Below are 24,397 nucleotides of genomic sequence, written 5' to 3'. Positions count from 1 at the left end.
CATCTAATTTTAGAACTTTTCCATCACTCCAAAATAGAAAGCTTGAGCTGGTTTGCAGTCACTCCTCTTTCCTACCCCAGCCCCAGACAATTACTAGTCTACTTTCTGTCTGATTTGCCTTTTCTGGACATTTCATATATGTGGACTCATACAATATGTCTTATGTGTCTGGTTTCCTTCACTTAGCCTGACATTTCGAGGTTCATTCCCATTGCTGTATGTATTCATACTCCATTCATTTTTATTAGAAAATAGTAGTCCATTATATGCATGGCCACCTGTTATTATCTATTCACCAGTTAATGTATATTTGGGTTGTTTTCACTTTGCGCCTATTGCATTTTAACACACAGCCCAACCTCTCCTGACTGGTGATGGCTGTCACGTAGATTAAAGACCTTGCACTACATCTAGACTCAGTTGAAGGAGTGCCCTTAACAGAAAATTGAGGCATGCACGCAAAGTATGATTACATCATTTCCAAAGGGGTGTCTTCTAGTTCTAAAATGGATAGTCACATTTCTCCCCAAAAAAGAGTTAAAAGAAGGCAAAACATTGCAACTAGGAAGAATCGCTTCATTTTTGGTGAAGAACATACCTTGTAGGGTACAGTTTATTATTAAACAATCAGTGGTTGGGACATCTTTAGCATATTTTTCCAGAAAGGCAATGGAGCCACTCTGTCATGACTTCTTCAGGCCAACTCCTTACCAGGCTCCGGATTGGCATTATTTATGTGGCCAAGGATTGGTGAATGCAGCCACACTTATGGCCCCAAGTGGCTGATGAGTTAACATTCCTAGTGATCATATCTACAGCCAAAATTTTTTTTGTTGTTGAGTAAAAGTCGGAAGGGTATTTCTTTACTTTCCTTTTGGGAGTGGAAGAGTAGACTTAACTCCTTCAAAACTCAGTGGGCTTGTTGTTGTCTTTGTATTGTTGGCCATGAGAAAAGAGATGGGAATTTGAGTTGGACTGATGGAAGAATGTAGAAATTGTGGTTTATGTGAACATGCCCCAAGCGAAGAACCTGGTGTTACCTTAGGAGAATGTAAAGAAAACGTCATTGATGTCAGGGGGAAAATGGGAGGAAAAAGCAAAGTATTAAAGAAGGATGAAGAAGAGGAGAAGGCAGAAATTTATAATGAATAGTAAAATAAATCATAAATGTTAAACTAGTGGTTTGTTAGCCAAAACCAGGCCACAGCCATCTTTCTACCATTCGAGACTGTTTTTCAAAAGGAAATTAATTAGTCCGAACACTTAAAAATCAGGAAACTGTGTATCACTTTCTGAGTATCCTATTTGTTAAAAAAAAAAAAAAAAAAAAGAAAGGAAGGAAGGAAGAAAGAGAGAGAGAGAAAGGAAAGAAAGAAGACAGGAAGGAAGGAGGGATGGAGGGAGGGAGGGAGGGAGAAAGGAAGTCTGGCAAACATTTGTTAGAGCAGAATAATGACTGCTCCCTGAGTATGGGGCATGTATGCTCCAGTTTGCCACAGTCCCCACCATACCCTATTGCTTATATTCAGCTGTTTCACAGGTTTATGACACCCTTTGTATCTGCAACACCTTAGATAACTATGTTTATATTGGCTCAATCATCCCAGACATCCTGCTGGGCCCCTGTGTTATATCTGATCTTTCAGAGAATGAAATGAAATTCATAGACATTAAACAACTTGCCCAAGGTCACCATCAGTAACAGTCAAAGCTATTTCTTATCTCAACAGAGCTACTACTTTTTCCAGTATATCATACCTTGACAAGCAGAGAAAAGAATTGATTAAACATAAAGCGAAGAATGGAGCAAAACTGAAGGAAAAAACTGGAGCAGAGGGAGTTTTTAAAAGAACAATTTAGTTAATTAATTGAAAACAAAGCTATAGCATGGACTTACCCAATGGGGAGCCAAACACAAGCCTGGATGGACACACATATTCCTTGCCCACTTCTCTAGAAACAAGTCCAGGCCTCCCAGACAGAAAATACTTTTTTTCTTGACTCATAAAGACAGCTCTGAAAAAGCATTTGGGAGTTGCCTTAGGAATAAAATAACTTGTTCGAATTAGCAAACATTTTCCAAATATTTCTTAAAGAAAGAGTTTCCTACGTATAATTCCAAAACCTCACTGAGTTAGCAAGTTCTCCAGGTGGCTCCAGAAATTCAGCTTAGGCCACGGTTACTATCTGGTGGTATAACCCATCTCTAAATTAGTCTCTGAGACAGACCCCCCAGCACTGTCAGCTGTCAGAGTTTATTGGGGCAGCTTAAGACCCTGTTGCCCACTTATTGGCCTCTGCCAGAGAACCTGAGGTCTCCCCGAGGGTCACCACACGTACAGAAATAGAGGAGACAGAGAAAACAAGCATTTCTTTTTGCAACTTCGAGATCTATTTCTGGGGTTGAACAGAAGCCATTAAAACATTCCCATGACTCTGTGCCAAGCCCCCAAATTACTAATGACAGACGTGCTGGCTCCAAAGGAGTCACTGCTGGCAAATAGCCCTTCAGTATCTTGTTAATGGTAATAATCCCGAGGCTTTCATCGAAAGATCTCAAAGCACAGGGCAAGACTTAATTGACTCCCCCCTCAACTCTGTCCCTGAAAAAGGTAATTATAATTCTATCCCTCAGACAGTTTGCACAGGGGTTAAATGGGCCACGGAGGTTGAATGATTTATCCTTGTTTCTATTCTAAGTTGGAAGGAAAAGTCTAAATAATGTCATAAGTTTGGGCGAACTCAGCTGTACGAGTTGGAACCACTGGGAGATTGAAGCAGACAAACCGAGAGCCTTGGGAGGCTAACATGATTAAAGATGCCTCTGACTAGTAGCCACAGGACAAGCACCACGTACAGAGGTGCTGACCTGAACTGAGTTTACCTTAAGGACGTTATCCATAACTGCCCAGTCCAGGTTAGAAGGAGGGAGTCAGAACCAGAGTCCTGGAAGGGGGAGACCCTCAATATTGTGTGTACAGATTCCAAAGCAAGAGCCCATGCTCAGTAGCTTAGAGAAAAATAAGAGTTTATTTCACTGGCAGAGTAGTGTGGCAAGAGCTAGAAGTGTACCTGGTCCCCAGATAGATGAGGGGTTCATCCTAGTGGAGGACCTGAATGCCAGGCATGGCATGCGAGACAGTTACCTGAATCTAGAACCTAAGCCACTATGGAGATAGTCATCACTGACCTCACAAACCTGTTTCTCCTCCTGTAAATCCCCATCTCAGTAAATGGGACCTCTCCTCACTCACGTGCCACAACCAAAGTACAAGGATTCATCTTCTCCATCACCTTTTATATATGATCCCCACATTCCAATAACACAATATATCTTCCTAATCAGTATTCTTATCACCATTCCCACCTGCTTTGACTTATTTGAGACCCCATGATATCTCCCCTGGATTATTTTAACAACCTCTTAGCTGTTTCTGTTGCTTTTACACTTCTGTTTTACACTTTTACACTTCTGTTTCCCCAAGCCAAACAACTCTTTATAATACTGTCCACAGAATATTCCTGAAATACAAATATAGTCATGGCACTTATAACCACCTGCCCACCCCCCCCCCCCGAGTTAAACTCTTCAACTTCCTTTCCACAGGGAAAAGTGCAAAACAGAACTGCCAACCTGGAATTCCATACCAACACAATCATATTTTAAAAATAAAGATGAAATAATGTTTCAGATAAATAAATTGCTGAAGCAATTTATCACCAGCAGAAATTCAGAACAATAAATATTAAAAGTTCTTCAGATAAAAGGAAAATGGTACCAGATGAAAACTTGGATCTATACAATAAGAATGAAACGCATTAGAAATGGTATACATCTGAGTAAATATAAAACTCTGTTTTCTCACTTTTAATTTCTTTAAAAGATATATGTTTAAAGTAAAAATAATACTATTTATAACATATGCATAAATAAAAAGTGAATGGAAACAAAAATGGGAGGGGATAAATGGAAGTATATGGTTGTAAGATTCTTACATTATTCATTAAATTATTTATGATATTATTTAAAGGTAAAATGAGATACATTAAAGATGTGTATTGTATTCCCTAGAGCAGTTACTAAAAATAAAAATAAGGAATCGCTAATAAGCCAATAGTGGAAATAATATGACACTGATAATTAACACCAAAGCAGGCAGAAAACAGAAAAAATAAAGAACAGATAGTACAGATAAAAAACAAAAAGGAAAACTGTAGATTTAAACCTATCACACCAATAATTACATTAAAGTTCACTCACCTTGACACTCCAGTGGAAGACAGATTGTGGGAGGGGGTAGAGAAACAATACCCAAATGTATGACAATAGGACAACACGCACTTTAACTATAAAGTCATAGACAGGTAAGGGAATGAAAAACTATGTACCATGCAAACACTGGACAATAAGGTAAAGTGTCTGCATTTATATTATACAACATAGATTTCAGCATAAGCAATATTATCAGGGATAAAGTGGGACATTTCGTAATGAAAAATTGGCGAGTATATCCAGAAAACATAGCACTTTCTAAAATTATACGTAACTTTAAATCTTTAAGGAAAGTTTACCAAAATATGTGCAAGACCTCTAAACCTAAAACCACAGTGCAATGCTCAGAGATATTACAGAAGACCTAAATAAAATGAGAGATATGCCATGTTCATGGATTGGAAGACTCAGTGTTGCTATGATAATTCTCCCAGAAGTGATATATAGATTCAGCACTATCTCAATCAAAACCTCCAGAGACCATCTGTGTAGAAAATGACAAATTGTACACTAAAAATGGGTGGATTTTATGTTTGTAAGTCAGACTCCTATAATTATACACCAATCAAATAATTTTGATTTTTAAAAAGATACAACAACAGCAATAAAAGTAAAACTCACCGGGAAGTTAAAATAACCTCTGTGTGAAGGAAAGAGCGAGGTCAGAAATAACATTGTGAATTTAAGCTTTTACCCAAGATAAACTAAACTTTAAAATGGAAATGGCGAATTAGTTTATGTTAGCAAGATTAAGTTCCCTGCCAAGTGGAAATAGAGGCTAAAGAGCTAAACTAGTTTCAGTAATAATGAAATTAATAAAGTTACATTTTTGCACGTCTGAGTATTCTGCCTATGAAAATTCATACCTTATCCCTTGTTAACAAGAAGAGATCTATGCCTCACACTTGAGGCATGAAGATCACTATGTTCTTGGAAGACCAGGTCCTCAGGAAGATTACTTGTGTGGCAATGTGAAGAACTGGCACTTGGGGGTAGGATTAAATTCTAATATAGAATATCACAGCGTTTGAAAGGACCTAAAAAATTATTTGTGCCTCTGAACTACACAAAGTTTCTGGCAGAGAACATTATAGCTTCTAGTAAAGTAGGAGTTCACTGCTTTGAATGGAAACCCATTCCATTATCAGCATGCTTTCTTAAGATTCCCCCTCAACTTGTAGTGTTGAGAAATAAACATATAAATCAAAACTTGGTCTGTCCTAGGCCAAACACAGGGACTTTCACCTTCCTTAGTCTTGACACTACTTATAGTTGATTTTGCCTGGATTTTATGAGCAGTTTTAGAAGCTGACTTGCCAGGTATGAAATTAGACAACTCTGGCACCAAGGTAGGTAAAACAGACGACACTAACATAAAAGCAGAAATGTATATTTCTAGTCATGAATTCAAGGCGTTCACTTTTATCTATTTATCTTGACCGACACAGTCTTATTTTAAATGTGAATTCTGTTACACATCTTAGCAATACCTGATTGTTTTATTGAACACGTAGTGATATTCACCTTGTACCTTTGAAAGAATACTAGCAGGAAAGCATGAAAACATTACTTGAAAGCAAAAGGAACACTTTGAGGTGGCTAGAGAACAATACACAACCACACGATAAGTATTCTTAGGATGCTGACATAAGAAGGTTTATGAGTTACCTGAGCAAATAGGCAAGGATTCCTGGAGGAAAAAACATCACAGGAGATTACTTCAGTAGCTGCTTCATCCAGAACTTGAGCAATGCTTTCTTATCTTGAATCTTCAGGATCAAAGCACAGCTCCCAACCTAGTTCTACATCCATCTCAGAAGGAAGATGATAGGAAAGAGGTGATCTTTGGTAACACAATGAAGCTGCTTGACTTGACACTGATGGAGCTACTTTCAAGATGTCTCACTCATATGGCTGGCAAGTTGATGATGACTGCTGGCTGGGAACTCAACCTGGTCTCTGGGTCAGTGGGCATTGGTTTCTGTCCGTGAGAACCTCTCCACAGACACTTGAGCTTCCTACCAATATGGTGGCTGAGTTCCAAGAGCTGGAATCCCTCAAAAAGCAAAGTGAATGGTATGGCATCCTTATAATCTAGCCTCAGAAGCCACATAGCATCACTTCTACTGTACTCTGTGTGTTGACGTAGTCACAGAGACCCACCCAGATTCAAGAGGAGCAGACATAGACACTGTCTCTTGATAGGGTATAATTCTAATGTTCCAGAAAAGCCTGAGATATGAGAGATATAGTTGCAACCATCTTTGGAAGACATAAAATGCCACATGAAATAACTTTAAGGACTGTCTTCCACCTTTCCACCCCTCTATACCTACTATAGTGTGATTATTTTACACATAGAAAATAACTATGTATACATGAATAGATGGAAAATGTAAAATAGTGCCCCACCTAGATTTTTATTTTCTTTTTGTACTTTGTTGTTTTCTTACTACCCTCATTGGCTCATATTTGTTTATGGTTTAAAGTATTATAATCATTAATTCTCATCTTGGAAGGCATAAAACAAGTGATAGCAAGAACATAAGGATTGCACCTGCTGGTGGCAGATAGCTCTTTCTGACCAAATCCAGATATTATCTCTAAATTATTCTTAACACAGTTTTTTCATTAAATCCCCACCAGTAATTTATGGTTATCATGTGGGAAAAGTGCTTTTGCCATCTTGGGTATAGTTTCTGTATCTGGCCAAATCAGGATGTTAGAATCAGGAGAAAACATGAACCTAGATGGTAGAGGTAGTAGGAATACAAATGAATACATAAAAACAAAATAAATCACTACACCACCAAAATACCTGGTGGGACAACAGCCAGTCCGGAATATGAGAGGTTCAATTTGGTTTAAGATGAAGTTGGGGATGTCTATGGAGACATATCTGGGAAAATCTAGTTGGTGCATAGCTTAGGGGCTTAAAGGTTGTACTATACTGGTACCAAATACAGGGTAAGACCATAATTCTGATCAAATAAGCATAGTCCTAGGCTCAATGGACAGGGGATGGGTGAGAACCAAGCAGTGGTTAGGGACTAGTCTTCTAGATGAAGATCACAGGCAGGACTCCCCTGCAGGAGTTCCCTAATAGGAAAGGAGAAGCCTGAGCATGTACATTCTCCAGATGGAACAGGTTCCCTCATAGTTTGGATACCGGGTTGATCTGATGAAATCAAACTTCAACAGGAAAAGACTGATCTCATCTGGTATTTGGTTGCATTGACCATGAACAAAGTTGGAGTCATGTAAATTTAGCATTAAGACCATGAAAATAGTCTAAATAATCGAGAGTAAAACTAAACAAGATATATGCAGGATCTTCATGAAGACAAGTTACCTGTTTTGCGCCCCCCACCCCATGCACACACAGTCAAGATGCAAAAGGACATGCTCAGCATGGAACATTTTGTATGAAAGTTTTAAATATACAAAACAATACTACACATGATTATGGGTAAATGTGCGTTGTGAAAGTAAAGGTTAATACATGCACAGACAGAGTACACTCCAATTTCGTAACTGTGGTTACTGTGGAGGGTGGAGGGATATTTGGGTGGAGGAATCTGCCTGTTCCTGTAACATTTTTGATCTCCATCTTAAGGTATCTAACACATACACCAAACACAACCTGTCAAGATTTGACCAATATTTTTATTTTCTGTATGCTTGAATATTTATCTTGTAAATAACAATCCATAAAGAGATGAAGATTAAGATGAAGAAATGAGCAAGATGAAGGAGCATGAGAAGGAGAGGAAGAGGGTGAGGAAGAAATGCAGATTCTTAAAAAGAGGTAAAGGAGGAAGAAGGAAAAGAAGGAGAAGGAGGAGGAAATGAACAAAACTCCCAAATTAGTGAGAGAAAAAGTTTCAAAATTCTACGTGTATCTTTGTTGAAAATATGACAGCCTGTTTCTGATTCAGCTGGACAAAAGAAATGCATGAAAACGGCTCAAAATGTAAAAAAGTGAAATACAATGAAAAAGGTAAAATCTGCCCTACCAGATGTCAAAACATACTAAAGAGCTACAGTAATTCAAATACAGGATAAATATATGAGTATTAAATAATTCAAAGTGTGGGGTAGGATTATTAAATTAAATAAATATGGCATGGATGATTGGTGAAATATTTTGGGGTTTAGAGAAAGACAAATACCCCCCACCAGCACTTACCTCATATAATTGACCTAATTTGATTTAAACTGACTAAAATTTCAAAGAGTAAAGATGAAATGCTAAGAGAATTGACGAAAATATAGTATTTGTGTCATCTCAAGAGAGAATCCATAAAGAATATGCATGAGAGGTTTTTAAAATGTTTGCTTTATTCTTTCTTACAGACAAATTTTCTACAGTTAGCATGAATTATTTTATTTATTTTAATCAGATTCTAACTTATTAAATTATGATAGATTCATTATAAGGTCAAGAAATACATAAAGGAATTAAAAAAACCCTCTAAATTCTCTCCTTTACCCCACTCCCCTATCCCATTCTCCAGGAGTTTACGGCAGTTTCTTATGTGTGCCTTCAGGGACAAATCTATAAAAATACACAGATGTCATATATGTACAGAAACTTCATACATATATGTGTTTTATATTTGTAGTGTATGCATATTTAGTATTTTAATTTAACTACACATATAATTTGGTACAATTGTGTGTATGTATATATTGCTATATGTATGTGCCATATATATATGTATATATACATATATATGTATATATATTCTTTTCTTCATCATTATATCTAAGACTTTTAGGGAGGAGGATCTACTGACACCTAAGATGGCTGGATGCATTTTGGTTCCCCTGCATCAGTTATCTCTGGCTAAAAAAATGCCATGTCACCAACACCCACAATAACTTGGTGGCATCCAATATAAGAATTGTTTGCTTATGCTTCTGGGTAAGTTGGGAAGTAATCTAGAGGCTCTGCTGATTTTTGGCTGGGGTTGCTCACATGTCTAACTTACCTATGATGGTCTCCACTGTAGCAAACGGAGTGGCTCTGCTCTGTCCCCTGTATCTCGTACCCTCCAGCCAGTTGGTCCAGGCATGTGTATAAGACTTCGGCAGAGCTTCAAGCACCTGAAAACAGACAATGCCTCTTGGGCTTGAAGCTAGAGCTAGCACGTCATCATTCCACCCCATCGATTGGCCAAAGTAAACAGCATGGCCACACCCAGAGTCAGAGTTGGATGGGTGGGCACTTCGAAATCATAAGGCAAAGAGTGTAGATGCAGAGAGAGATGAAGAATTGGCCCCATTGTTGCAACATACCATACTTCCGTGAGCTTATTGTGTGCCAGGACAGTTTTGGTTTGGAGAATATGGTCATTCATGCATGGTGATCCCAGCCAGTGGTTAATGTGGACATAAACACAGGTACAGGTCTCTCCCACTTTTCAAAAGTTCACTTTACAAACGACCTACATTAGTACCTGTTTTCACTGAGAGAAATCCCAAGAGGATTTTCCCTTTTACAAAAAAAAAAAAAAGACAAAAAGCAAAAATAGCATTCAGTGTTGGTTTTGCAGTAAGTCTTATAAAGACAGCTTCCACCCCAAGCATCAAGAGAGGCACCGCCAAGCTTTTTCTCCAAAAACGGCACTCAGCATCTCAGCATCAAGCCGCCATAGCTTTGAACTGTGTTTGTGAGCAACTCTGCTTTAACTCGATTTATTTTGTGCATCCATTGGCAAGACTGTCCTAAGGTAATTGCTTCTTCACTTTATGCCATTTCACCTTACAAAAGGTCTCCCAGGAACCCTCTACTCTCGGATAGCAGGGATACCTGCAATTCTTAGAGGAAGTAAGATAGAGATAAGAAAGTTAGCATTGGGGATTTAGAGTCAGATGTGATCCTTTCTAATGATGAGGTATGAGGTTGGAGGTATAAGAAGGCCTCATGGAGGACTTCCCTGGTGGTCCAGTGGTTAAGAATCCGCCTTCCAATGAAGGGGACAGGGGCTCAATTCCTAGTTGGGGAACTAAGATCCCACATGCCGTGGAGCAACTAAGCCCACTTGCTCTGGAGCCCATGCCACAACTAGAGAGAAGCCCGCATGCCACAACTAGAGAGGAGCCCACGCGCCACAACTAGAGAGGAGCCCATGCGCCACAACTAAAGAGGAGCCCTCGCACCACAACTAGAGAGGAGCCCACGCACCACAACTAGAGAGGAGCCCTCACTCCACAACTAGAGAGGAACCCACACGCCACAGCTAGAGAGGAACCCACACGCCACAACTAGAGAGGAGCCCACACGCCACAACTAGAGAAAAGTCCACACGCCACAACTAGAGAGGAGCCCTCGCACCACAAGGAAGAGCCCGTGCGAAGCAACGAAAGATCCCGCATGCAGCAACTGAGACTGGACGCAGCCAAAAATAGATAGGTAGATAGATACATAGATAGATAGATAGATAGATAGATTTTTTTTAAAAAAAAGACTTCTTGGAGGAGTTGCCCTTTGATTTGGACACTGAAAAGGGAGATGGACTTTCCAATATTAATTACTCACAGATGGAGATGGGAAAGGATATTTTTGACAGATGGAAAAGACTAAGTTAGGGACACTGAGAACATGATCAGGTCTGCTGCGCCTGGAGAGTATGAAACTCATGAGTGAAAGCTAAGATAGGAGAGGGTATTTAGGGGGGTTCTTAGGGGATTTAGATGTGGGATGTGGATTCTGGATATAGATCCGTAAGTGACAGGAGACTTATGACGATTCTGAGCCAGAAGCTGCTGCTTCTGAGGGCGTGGAGGACAGATTGAAGTGAAGAGATAGGAGAGGCAGGGAGGTAAGTCAGACAGCGATTAAAGAAATAGTGAAGGTCAGAACTAGGGCATTTTTAGTGGGATTAGAGAGATGGAAGAGAGATTATGGTGTCAATATCATATGGGCTAGGGAGGGATAAATTAGGAGTTTGTGATTAACATATACACACTACTAGATATAAAGTAGATAATCAACAAGGACCTACCGAATAGCACAGGGAACTCTACTCAATATTCTGTAATAATCTATATGGGGAAAAAATCTGAAAAAAAAGTATATGTATACGTATAACTGAATCACTTTGCTGTACACCTAAAACTAACAGAACATTTTAAACCAACTATACATCAATACAAAAAAAATTGTTTTAATTAAAATAATATATAATTAGTGTTAGAAAGCCAAAATGTGCCTCATACGCCTGATTCCCCAGGAGTGTGGTCAGAAATGACAGACATTATAGGGAAGTGTGATTTTACATTTTCTGACGTGTGGTAAATGTGATTAAAACATTTAAAAAATATTTCTTATAACATTTTTAATATCCCACATGAGTTTCTCCACAGTCACCCTACATCCAAACCTAGAGGAACCTAAGAGACATTTGTAGGAGAAATTGGAGGATGGTGCCTGGAGTCACCTCCAGCTTGGGAGCATGGACTCCTTGCTGGAAAGACGCAGGGGTGACTGGGGAAGCATGCAAGTGTGACTAATCCCTTGATCGTGCTGGAAAAGGAAGGACTGACAATGAAATCCACATAGATGCTGTCATTGAAAGGGCCCTTATTTCCTAAGAGTATTCAGTCTAAACAGGTTTCCATTTACCCCTCCCCACTCTCTATATTTTTGCTTGGATTCTTCAGTGGTGGCATAGGCCATAGTTAGAGGGATGGATATTGCCATAGTTTGATCTTGGCAAAAAAATAAAAAGTGTTTTCTACCATAGTGTTTAACAAGAAAAAGCTTTAAAACCAGCCTGCCCAGGGGTTCACACATGGGATGCACTTAGAATAGTGTGGCACAGAGAAAGCAATCCATGTGTACTGGCTATTGTTATTTTTATTTAGATTAAAATGGAAATACCATATTTCAGCTCTAAATGTGTCTGTCCAGCTTCTTCAACCCTCCAGCCAAGACATATATTTACCCTGAGAAGGCAAATGAGCCTAGAATTACTCTTGCTGTCTTAAACCCGGGGTCCCCTGTACCCAGAGCTGGTCTGTCTGTGGCCACCCAGTCATGCTGTGTTGTCTGGGTGAATGGGTTTTGACTCAGGCCTACTTTGCACTCAGGCACCTTGTTTAGAACTAATGCCCCATCCTGACCTCCAGTTCATTTGGCTTGGGCCCTGACACCTGTCCGGCCTCTCCCCGCACATCAATGCCATTCCCCAAACTAGGCAGCCTGCCCAGAGCCTGACCTGGCTTGGCTGTCACTCCTAGGAGACGCCTGCTGTCCTCTTGGGCCACCAGCTCAGACTTTTTTAGACTTTCTTTCCAAACTGGCTCATGTCCTGATCACCATGCCCCTTTCTCGTTACTCAATACAAGCCCTGCCCCAACCTGGATACGTCCTTTCTCAATAAGCCTGAGCTTCTGAATCGCCAACCTGACCCCATTCAAGGCTTGATATTGGGGACCTTCGAATTCCAAGCTCCCTGCTTTATAGATAAGGATCTGTGGCTCAGGGAGGGGAAGTACATTCCCCCATGTCACACCCTGAGTGTGTGACAGATGTAGGAAAAAAAAAAACCCAGCCCCTGAGAAACATTTGTCTTGGAATATTGTTACGATTCCAAAGAGCTATGGCTTATTTTCTTCAGCTTGTCCTCATACAACCTCTGAAAGAACTTCTTTCTGAAACCATACTTAGCAGGTAATTCCTTCCCACCAAGTAGTCAAGATCCTCAGATGTAAATATCCTTCTCACCTCTGGTATTCAGGAGTTGACAGAGCATTACGGTCTGTCAGTAGCCTGTGGTGGCTGAAACAGAGAAAGAGAATAATCACTGGGATTCTCGAAGCAGAAAAAAAACATCAAATGCTTCCCTTGGTTTTCTGTGAGCTGGTAAAATCAGGTAGAGGACCAAGGTATCCACAGAATTGTTTCAAATCTCCGCAGTGTTTTGGCCCCTTGTCAGAGCCTACTAACTGATACACTGAGATATTTGACACATCCATTGGAGTCCTTGTGGTCATTTCCAGAACAGCCAGGAGATGTGCCAGGCAAATGTACAAAAAGCCCTGATTTAGGAGGGCTGTGGCCCACTGGGGCTTGGGGGTCCTTCCATATTTGACTCTGTGCTGCCACTGTGTTCACAATCCTGGGCATTTCCACATCTGGCCATCTTCTGAATTAGGCCAAAATAAAGCAACAGAGGAAGGAGTCCTGGACTTGAAATAATTTTGAGTCCCGCTTCCTCCATCTATTGGTATGTGGTTTCTCCTCCATGTATTTCACATAACTCCCAGGACTGCAGTGTCGTTCTCCAAGAAAGAGAGAAAGAAAGGAAGAAAGGAAGAATGGAAGGAAGGAAGGAAGAAAGAAAGAAAGATAAAGGAAAAAAACAATTCTGTCTTGCTCTGCACACAGACTTCAACCATCCAGCTAGACCAACTATGCAAAGGTGCTTTGCATGTCGCAAAAAGTCCAACAAAAATTTCAACTTCCTCTCTAATATGCAGCACAGATCCTCCAAAGAGAGCAGAAGATAGAGGATGTCAAATGCGAATGGGTAGTGGGAATACACAGTCTCAAACGTTCAGTTTCCTCATCTGCAACATGGAAGCAAGAGTAGTATCACTTTATAAGGATGCTTTAAGACTCAGAAGATAATGATGGGCTATGGTGACTATTTTAAAATACGGGTCATGGTTTGAAAACATGGACTCTGGAACACGCCTTGCTACTGCAGCTGATCTCGGGAGGCACTCAGTCTCTTTATAACTCCCCTGAAATGACGAGGCGAGGACCTTGCCTGAATTCAGAAGTGTTTTGGAGATAAGTTTGTAAGGTTCCAAGGAGTCTTTTCTAAACGCCTTAGGTTAACTGAAGGGAATGAACAGGCAAGAAATAACCAGACAGAAATATTCACTTGCAAGATGAAGGAGGCTTCCCACAGTCAGCTTAGGGCACAGAGCAGACCAGCAATCACACCTCCCCATCAAGGAGATGATCTTGAACCCCTGAAACTCTGGACCACCATAAGGATATCAAGACTCCTCAAAGGCTGAAACTAAAGTGGGGAGACTGGGAGGTCCCTTCCATGCCTCCTAAAATGGAATTTTCCATATAGGCATGGCCTGGTCCCTGTATGGTTAACACTGGGTGTGCCTCCTTTCTTCAGGGGACCCTAGGCCCATCCACAGGGACATAGATTTACCAAATAGGCTAGAAGGGATGATTATCAACGTTCTGCAGCACAGAACATAGGCACACACAGTGAGGGGCAAGAGAAAGGTGGGTTCCCCAAAAAAGTGTTATATTGATGCAAGAGGCTAGGATCAACTAGGTATTCTTTTAATCTTCCCTGCAAGAAACAAAAATGGAGAAAATACCTCCATAGAGAGAAAACCTATATCTCAACAAAATATATAAATTATTAGATGTTAGAACCAAAAAGCTGGAAAAAAAAAGGAAATCAGTCTTCCAATTTAGGACTAAGCCACACTCATGCCCCCAGAGAGAAGATGACCTGGCAGGAGGAGACTCTGAGAAGACAGAGGACCTGCGGAAGGATTGTTCTAGAACGTGTGAGAAATCCTTGGTCTAACTTCACTTCCCCACTCCCTAGCTGGGCTGCGTTGGGGTCTATGCATATATGTATGTATATGTATGTCTCTCTTTACAGCAAAGACAAGATAAAGGGAGAAAAGCGTTCCTGCCATGGGACTTTACCCGCATCCCCGCATAGCATTCATAATAATGACTCCATCACTCATCAGAGATGCTCCCCAGGCCAGGCCTCACCAGCCTGGCAGCTCTCTGATCCCTCAGCCAGCTCTGGCTGTAATTGCAAACACCCTTCCCTCGGGACCTGTCCGCTGATGTGAAGACGTTCGGGCTTTGCTGGTGTCTGTAAATGCAAGTTCAAGGGGACTTTTTAACATCAGAAGTAAAAACATGAGAGTCAAGAGACAGGTCCCCTGCACCCTGTAGAAGATCACAGTCAAGAAGTGGGAGGCAATTACTCTGAAGGTGGGAAAAATAATTTGAAGGCAGCAGAACAGACACAAGGTAATTACCACCCAGACACAGCACAGGCAAAGAGGCCCTTGCTTCTAGGGAAATAAGAAGTGAGCAGACCGAGCTGGGAGGAGAGGCCTGGCTCTCCTAAGTGGGGTGAAAAGTCAGTGCTTACTTCCTGATAGGAAAGTAGGCAGAGATAGAAAATGACCCCCCAAATGCCCTTAATGAGGTTGTGAGCCAGGCTAGTTACAGGCTTTTATCTTTTTCTCAACTTTTCTATTCTGTTTTAGAGGAAGTGTGTGTGTGTGTGTGTGTTCTGAGATGATGGAAGGGGCATGAAGACTTGGGGAAAAGAAGAACAAGAAAGAGACATTGAAAATACTGCATACTGTCTGATTCTAATTATATGATCTTCTAGAAGAGGCAAAACTACAGAGATGGGAAAAAGGATCAGTGGTTGCCAGGGGTTTGGGGAGAGGAGGGAAAGATGAGTAGGTGGAACACCAGAGATTTTAGGGCAGTGAAAGTCTTCTGTTTGATCCTGTATTCATGGATACATGCCATTATGCAATTATCAAAACTCATAGAATACACAACACGAAGAGTGAACTATAGGCTTTAGTTAATAATAAGGTATTAATATTGACTCATCAGTTGCAACAAATATAACAAATATACCACCCTCGTGCAAAATGTTAATAAGGGAAACTGCATGGCAGGGGAGAGGGGTATGTGATAACACTGTACTTTCTGCTCAACTTTTCTGTAAACTAAAAACTACTTTAAAAAAGAAAGTCTAGGGCTTCCCTGATGGCACAGTGGTTGAGAGTCTGCCTGCCGATGCAGGGGACACGGGTTCATGCCCCGGGAAGATCCCACATGTCGCGGAGCAGCTGGGCCCGTGAGCCACGGATGCTGAGCCTGCGCGTCCGGAGCCTGTGCTCCACAACGGGAGAGGCCACAGCAGTGAGAGGCCTGCATACCGCAAAAAAAAAAAAAAAAAAAAAAAAAAAAAAAGAAAGAAAGTCTAGTAATTAGAGAGAGAGAGAGAGAGAGAGACAGAGAGAGATGTAGGTGGGAATGTGGGATTAAAAACATTTAAACAGTCCCTCCCTATCCAGACAAAATGTTGGCAGTCTTGTAACCAGAAGAAAGTAGGACATTAGGGTCCAAGAAATACCCTCAAAGTAAAAGATTAGAAGTGTCTGAAACTCATCTGTGTTGTAATCTGATTTCACTAAAATCCAGAAAATAACTAAAATCCTCCTACCCCAGCAAAGAAAAAGAGAGAGAGAATGTCACAGGGAACATGACGTCCATGCTTACTGCATTCTCTCCGGTGAAGGGCTGGTTGAATGAGCTCGTTGTTTGTTCATTTCATCCTCACCCATTACCTGCCACTACTTTTATAAAATAAAATAAAAATCAGTTACTAGATCATGAACTTGGATACCAAATACTTATTAAAGTTTATGAATGCTTATACTCAGCTTCTGTGCTTCTCTTATAGAGGACTGGTAACAAAAGTCCACAGACAAGCCCCAGTCACAGGCAGATCACACTTTGAGAAGCGCTGCGTTAGAGGAGAATGAATCTACCAGAAACCCAGGCACTCCACAAACCCAGGCAATCAACAAAAGAAAAAAAATCCAGCCAGGAAACGTGGTATTTACCAACAAGTTTTCTTGAAGACCAAGGGCGCCATCCCTTGCTTGGATGGTCATGGTGTCCTCTAGCCTTCTCCCTTCCAGTCCATTTCACTCAGAGCCATGGAGATATCATTCTCAAGTGCAAGCATGATCGTGTCACTTTCTTACCTGGCCTCGGGTAGGTTTCTGATCTCTCAGGATGACCTGGGCACTGTTCAGCATCTCACTCATAGCAAACTGGCCCCTACTTGCCTCAGTCCTGGGGTTTGAGGAAGGAAGGATGGGGTTTGATCCAAGTAATCACACCCAAAATTCAGTACCTTAGTCCACTAACATATGTTACCAAGTAAGGGTATGTCTGATATTAAAAGCATAGAGTCAAGGGTAATTACTTAACTAACTCTGATGATTGGGGAGGGGTGGTGAGAAGGCTCTGGGAACATTCACCAAAGGAATTTTTTTTTGAGATAGATGAAGGCATCCCAGGTGGAAGGACCAGCACCAATAAAAGCATGGAGTCATGGGAAAGCTTGGAGTAGCTAGGGACCCTCAAGAAATTCTATGTATTTGACAGTCAAGGAAGAGTTCTGAGTTTTCTTCCAGTAAAGGGAATGGCAATAATTACTGGAGAAAGCCTCGAGGTTTACTTGCTCTGAATATCTGGCATGAAGATGAGCTTTTCTTGCCTCAAATTGAAATAGAAGACACTTATTCTAAGAATTTGCCAGAAACTAGGGGAAATGTATTGAGGAAAGAGAATTTTCTGAGTTTTTTGAGCAAGAAGATTTAACCTTTACATCAATACTTTTCTCCCCATTTTACAGATGAGCAGACTGAGGCTCAGAGAGAACAGCTGATCTCAGCCAGTCACACAAGAGTATGCAACACACCTGACTTTCAAACCAAGGTCTACCTGCCACTGAAAGATGTACATTTTGCACAAGGTACTGTTTATGCTCCTAAGTGTGCAAGGAAGGTGGTTATTGAGAGGAAAGAGGAGAGTAGAAGGCAAAGAGAAGCACATTTTAATTCTACGTTTGCAAATATGTATTAAAGTTGGGCTACTTCATAAGAATCGACTTTTGCTGAGTGTTTACTGTGTCAGACACTGTTAGGTGCTTTGTATGTTTCATTCACTTAATTCCTGCAGAGATTCTGCAAGGTAGATGTGGCATATTTTATTAATGTTTCCAACTATACACTCTCTCCCATGGTCATGTGACTCATTGTGCCTCTTTGTAGATAGAATATATTTTCCTCTCCTAATAACAGATTGGGCCCTGTGACTTTCTTAGGCCAATGGAATGAGACAGATGTGCTATTTGCCCTGTCTAAGAAGCTCTCAGAGGCTTACATGTTTCTGCCTTCTCTTTTGCTCTCTCCTTCTGCCCCAAGAATAGCTCACAGCCTGATCCTAGGATGAGAAAGCACATGGAGCAGAGGCATAGCAGGGGACATACAGCTGAATGACAAAAGTTTCTTGTAGGTCAATGAGATATTGGGGATGCTTGTTACATCAGCAAAGCTGACTAATACAATTACCATTTTACAAATGAGGAATTGAAGCTGGGAGACACATCTTTCCCTAGCTCACACAACTTGTAGAGGTAAAACCTAAATTTAGACCCATTTCTATTGGATTTAAAAACCTACACCCTTTTAATTAGAGTTTCAAAACTGTCATACAAAGTCCAGGGAGTTTAAAGTAACTCATATAAAGGTACTTTCCAGGAAACCAGAACACTGTCTCTGGAATCCCCATTCTTTCTATGGCTCCTGTGGCTTCTCCATCCTCCAAATCCCTGCCAGAAGCTCTGCACTCTCTGTGAATTTCTCCTTGGTTTAATCCCTGGCCAGTGTCCCTTCTTCCTTCTCTTCACTTCCTTAGCACTTCCAGTTCATGCCCCTTGGCCAGACAGAAGCTCTATAATAGGTGCTTGTGCTTAGAAAACAGACACAAACCAATATGGTATTATACACAGAAGAATGACACAATAAACAACCAATTAATGGAGCACAGGAGAAATGAGTATTTGATCTGTAAGGAGCAAATTTCAGCATGCAACATCCACTTTGTTACTTCTGTGATTTAGAAAATGGGAATACAAACGCTGACACTACCACCCATTCTTAGCCACCATCATCTCCTTCCTCCCATCCTGTAACAACCTCATGAGTGGTCTCCCTGCTCCTACTATTCCCCCACAGACCCTTCTCCACACTGTAGTTAGGGTGAGCTTCTAAAAATGGTCATGACAGTCCCTGGCTTAAAACATTTTGATGGTTTCTCTCTTTTTTTTTTTTAGAAGATGTTGGGGGTTGGAGCTTATTAATTAATTTATTTATTTTTGCTGTGTTGGGTGTTCGTTTCTGTGCGAGGGCTTTCTCTAGTTGCGGCGAGTGGGGGCCGCTCTTCATGGCGGTGCGCGGGCCTCTCACTATCGCGGCCTCTCTTTTTGCGGAGCACAGGCTCCAGACGTGCAGGCTCAGTAGTTGTGGCTCACGGGCCTAGTTGCCCCGCGGCATGTGGGATCCTCCTAGACCAGGGCTCGAACCCTTCTCCCCTGCATTAGCAAGCAGATTCTCAACCACTGCGCCACCAGGGAATCCGATTTTGATGGTTTCTTACAGCTCTCAGAAGCAAATCCTAAATGACCTGGCTCCTGCCAACCTCTCCTAATTCATCTCATAGTTTTCTCTTCCTTGCTTATTACGTGCTAGACATAATGACATCCTTTTAGTCATCAAGGGCCAAATTGTTTTCCCCTAGCTTATAGTCTTTCCATGTGGGAGTCTTTCTAGATGCTTCCATCTCATCTTTATGGTCTTGGCTGAAACATCAGAAATAATGCTGTATAAGGGGCTACCAAATCCTTTTCCATGTCCTTCTTCTAAGTCACCCAAGAAGTGTACTTTCCAGCCTGCTGGTCATTCATTCAGTGTGATCATGTGACTACTTCTAGGCAAATGAAATGTAGGGTGATGTGTATCCAGCAGTCGGGCTGTACTACCCTTCCGCCTCCTTCTTCCCCGCCTCGAATCCTGACCACACCATCTACTTATATCTCTACCATTACAATGTCTTTGCTTCATGGGTAACATTTGTCATCTTCTTAAACTTTCTTCTTAATTTATGATTACCAGATCCTTTTCTGTCTTCCAAGCCAGACTCCAAGCTCTAAGAGGGCAGGGCCTTTGTCCATCCTGTTCATAGTTGTATCACAGTGCTCAGCATAGTGTTAGCCTCGATTAATATTTCTGAAATATGTAAATATATGATAGAATAAGTGAATAGCCTTGGGCATCAAAATCACACAGGTAGGCAGAACAGAAGTGGCCTGTAAGAATAGACATGAGACAAAGTAGATGGAGGGTGAGAAGAGACTCCACTCCATGAGTAAAAACATTTCCTTATAACATCACCATGACACTGGAACTGTTAGTAAGGGTCTGAGATGCCAGGGTTAGGATATCACTTACCTTCTGCATCGGCACCCCAAAATTATTGCATACATTCAGCATGTACTTATTGGGCTTAGACTATGTGCCAGATTTTGGCTGGGTTTTGCAATTAAGGTATAAATAAATCTCCATCCCTTCACTCAAGGATCCAGGGGGAGAGACAGACATGGAAACAAATAATTAAAAATAAAATATGACCCATAGGACAACAGAGGGTTGGGCAAGAGGAGACTGAAGTAGAGAAAACAGACGGAACACCTCTGTCTATGGATTCACAAAGGCTGAGGAGACAACCTCTCCACTGGACCTAAAAAAAAGTACAAGTTTCCCAGGAAGACATAGTGGGAAGGGAATTATAGGCAGAGGGAAGAGCATATGCAAGGCATGGAGTCATAAATAGCCTCACAAATGAGGAAAGGCAAGAAGTTCTGGTGATTAAAGCATAAGGTGAGGATATCTTATACGTCCTTGAATGTGTGGGCTTGCCTTTTGCATTTAAAAGACACATGGGAAAGAGACACAATAAAAAATTTACACACAGAGAAAAAAATTAATCTACTGGTGAACAGTAAAAGACTTACTGATTGGGGCTTCCCTGGTGGCGCAGTGGTTGAGAGTCCGCCTGCCGATGCAGGGGACACTGGTTCATGCCCCGTTCCAGGAAGATCCCACATGCAGCGGAGTGGCTGGGCCTGTGAGCCATGGCCACTGAGACTGCGCGTCCGGAGCCTGTGCTCCGCAATGCGAGAGGCCACAAGAGTGAGAGGCCCGCGTACCGCAAAAAAAAAGAAAAAAAAAAGACTTACTGATTGTGTTGGGATATTTTGTTTTGTTTGTTCAAGCTGAAAATAGAGATAATTTCTGAAGTCTGATCTCACTGGGGTTCTTTTCAAATGTATTATTCAAGCAGTGTTATACCAGCAAAACAGAAAACTCAAAATTAGAAAACAATGACCCAGAATACCTCCACCCTAATAACCACATGTGTTCATATTTCCATGTTACTTCAAGGCTTCACTTTGACTGGCCCATCCCTCTCTCAGGGGACAAAACTAATGGGAACAGGATAGGACTGCATTTTAATCATGGCAGAACACCGCAGGGCCCCTTGAAGCAGATGCTTGGAATTCCTGTCCCTGGAGAACTTAGACTAGAGATTGATTATGTATAAACCTGCCTGAAAGAGGGCTGCCATTGTCCACTTTTCAAGGTATAGATTTCTAGAATATGGAGAGTCAGCATAAGTCTCTAGTTTATAGATTTTTAAATCATGGATGCAGAGACTTATGACGTTCCCAGTGATGGTCAGGATCTGAGGCAAGAGAAGAAGGAAGCTGGAGGATGGTACAGCCTGGATTGCTAGATACACATCACTTCCACCTGACAGTTCATGTAGGGGGACGGAGGTCCATGGAGGGTCTTTGGGAATCCAAAAGTCAACTGAACTTGTACACCCAGATTTTCGTAAGTATACAGGTACATTTTCCAGAGTGAGGGTCCTCTGCTTATCAGAGACTTGGTGTGTGATTTAAGTCTGACTTTTTGTTTGTTTGTTTTCTGTCTATTCCCCAGACCACACTGGGTGAACACATTTCTCACTCATTCTGAGGCCCAGGATCTGAACAAGGCTGACTCCTGGTTCTTGGCAAAGGATTGAGCTGTTTCCTGTGTAGCCCTTCAGAAAGTCCCGCTGGGGACTTCCCTGGTGGCGTATTTGTTAAGAATCTGTCTGCCAATGCAGGGGACATGGGTTCGATCCCTGGTGTGGGAAGATCCTACAGGCTGCAGAGCAACTGAGCCCGTGTGCCACAGCTACTGAGCCTGTGCTCTAGAGCCCATGTGCCACAACTACAGAGCCCATGTGCCACAACTACTGAGCCCACGTGCTGCAACTGCGCACCTAGAGCCCATGCTCTGCAGCAAGAGAAGCCACTGCAATGAGAAGCCCAGGCACTGCAATGAGAAGCCCATGTACCACATCGAAGAGTAGCCCCCGCTTGACGCAACTAGAGAGAGCCTGCACGCAGCAATGAAGACCCAATGCAGCCAAAAATAAATAAAATTAATTTTTTTAAGTCCCTCTGTTCCTACTTCCAAAACACACCGCAAATATGTCATGTGTCTGCATTTCCATCACCTAACCTCTGGGAGACCACCATCATCATCTCTCACCAGAACAAATACAACAGAATTCAAGCAGGTCTCCTTGGTTTCACCCCTCCACTGCTGCAATCTAATTTTCATAGAGTGTCTTGAGGGACTTTTTTTTACTTTTTTTTTTATTAACTATTTTTTTAAATTGAAGTATAGTTAATTTACAATGTTCTGTTAGTTTCAGGTGTACAGCAAAATGATTCAGAATCTGAAAAGGAATATATATATATATATATATATATATATATATATATATATTCCTTTTCAGATTATTTTCCATTATAGGTTATTACAAGTTATTGAATATAGTTCCATGTGTTATACAGTAGGTCCTAGTTACTTACCCATTTTATATATAGTAGTGCATATATGTTAATCCCAATCTCCTAATTTATCTCTCACCACCACCACCACCTCCCCCCACTGCTATCCCCTTTGGTAACTATAAGCTTTTTTCTATGTCTATGAGTCTGTTTCTATTTTGTAAATAAGTTCATTTATATCATTTTTTTAGATTCCATGTGTAAGTGATGTTATATGATGTTTTTCCCTTCTGACTTACTTCACTTAATATGATAATCTCTAGGTCTGTCCATGTTGCTGAAATGGCATTATTTCATTCTTTTTTATGGCTGAGTAATATTCCATTATATATATATAAAACACATTCTCTTTATCCATTCAACTATCAATGGATGTTTAGGTTGCTTCCATGTCTTGGCTATTGTAAATAGTGCAGCTATAAACATTGGGGTACATGTATCTTTTCAAATTAGAGTTTTCTCCAGATATATGCTCAGCAGATTGCTGGGTCATATGGTAGTTCTATTTTTAGTTTTTTAAGGACCCTCCATACTGTTCTCCATGGTGGCTGCACCAATTTACTTCCCCACCAACAGTGTAGGAGGGTTCCCTTTTCTCCACACCCTCTCCAGCATTTATTATTTGTAGACTTTTTGATGATGGACATTCTAACTGGTTTGAGGTGATACCTCGTTGTAGTTTTGATCTGCATTTCTCTAATAATTAGCGATATTGAACATCTTTTGAGGGACTTTTTTTAATGAAGAAAATTATGTCAGCACCATATGGGAAATTCTCCAGCAGTTTCTCATAGGCCTCCAATATAACACAAGTTCCTCAGTTTGGCTCAGAAAGCCCTTTTAACCCATCTCCTTTCCACTTCTACAACCTTATCGGATGCCACCTTCCCCCTCCCTCACTAGGATGCTACTGGGATGAACTTACTTCTGTTCCTGAACTTGCCCAGCTATTTCTCCCCTGAAGACCCCCACACATGTTGTTCTATCTTCTGGAATGCTCTCTTCCTCTCTTCATATGGTTAGCACCTTGCCATTAGTTCGGTAGCTCTTAGTTTAAAAATATCTCCTCCACAGACAGATCTCCACTGACCTTGCTATCTTGGCAGATTCCCATTCTCATCACGTTCATTTTTCGATTATGATGTCTTATTCATTTGTCAAAATAGTTATTTTTACAATGTATTTTATGCTTGCTTATTTTTTTGTCTGTTGTCACTTCTAGATGCTAAGCTCCATGGGGGCGTAGGCATTGACTTTGTTCTTCGTGGATACATGCCTTGTCCCTGACACAATACCTGCCACATAGTAGGTTGGATGGTTGCATGGATAGAGCACTAGATGAATGAACGAATGATTGAATGAATGAATGAATGAAGAAAAAAAAGAGGGCCTATAAGCATCTTCATGCCACATCTTTATGCATAGAACTAAAGTGACAACACCACTATACCAGGTTCTCAGGTATGCTGGGATGGCAATGGTGGTCAGTGGGGATGAGGGTTAGCGAGAGCTGAGGAGGGTGTGCTGAGGACTATTAGAGGCT

Source organism: Mesoplodon bidens (genome assembly GCF_964165515.1).
Source record: "Mesoplodon bidens genome assembly, chromosome: 15".
NCBI classification, from domain to species: domain Eukaryota; kingdom Metazoa; phylum Chordata; class Mammalia; order Artiodactyla; family Ziphiidae; genus Mesoplodon; species Mesoplodon bidens.
This window is presented reverse-complemented; position numbering follows the sequence as displayed.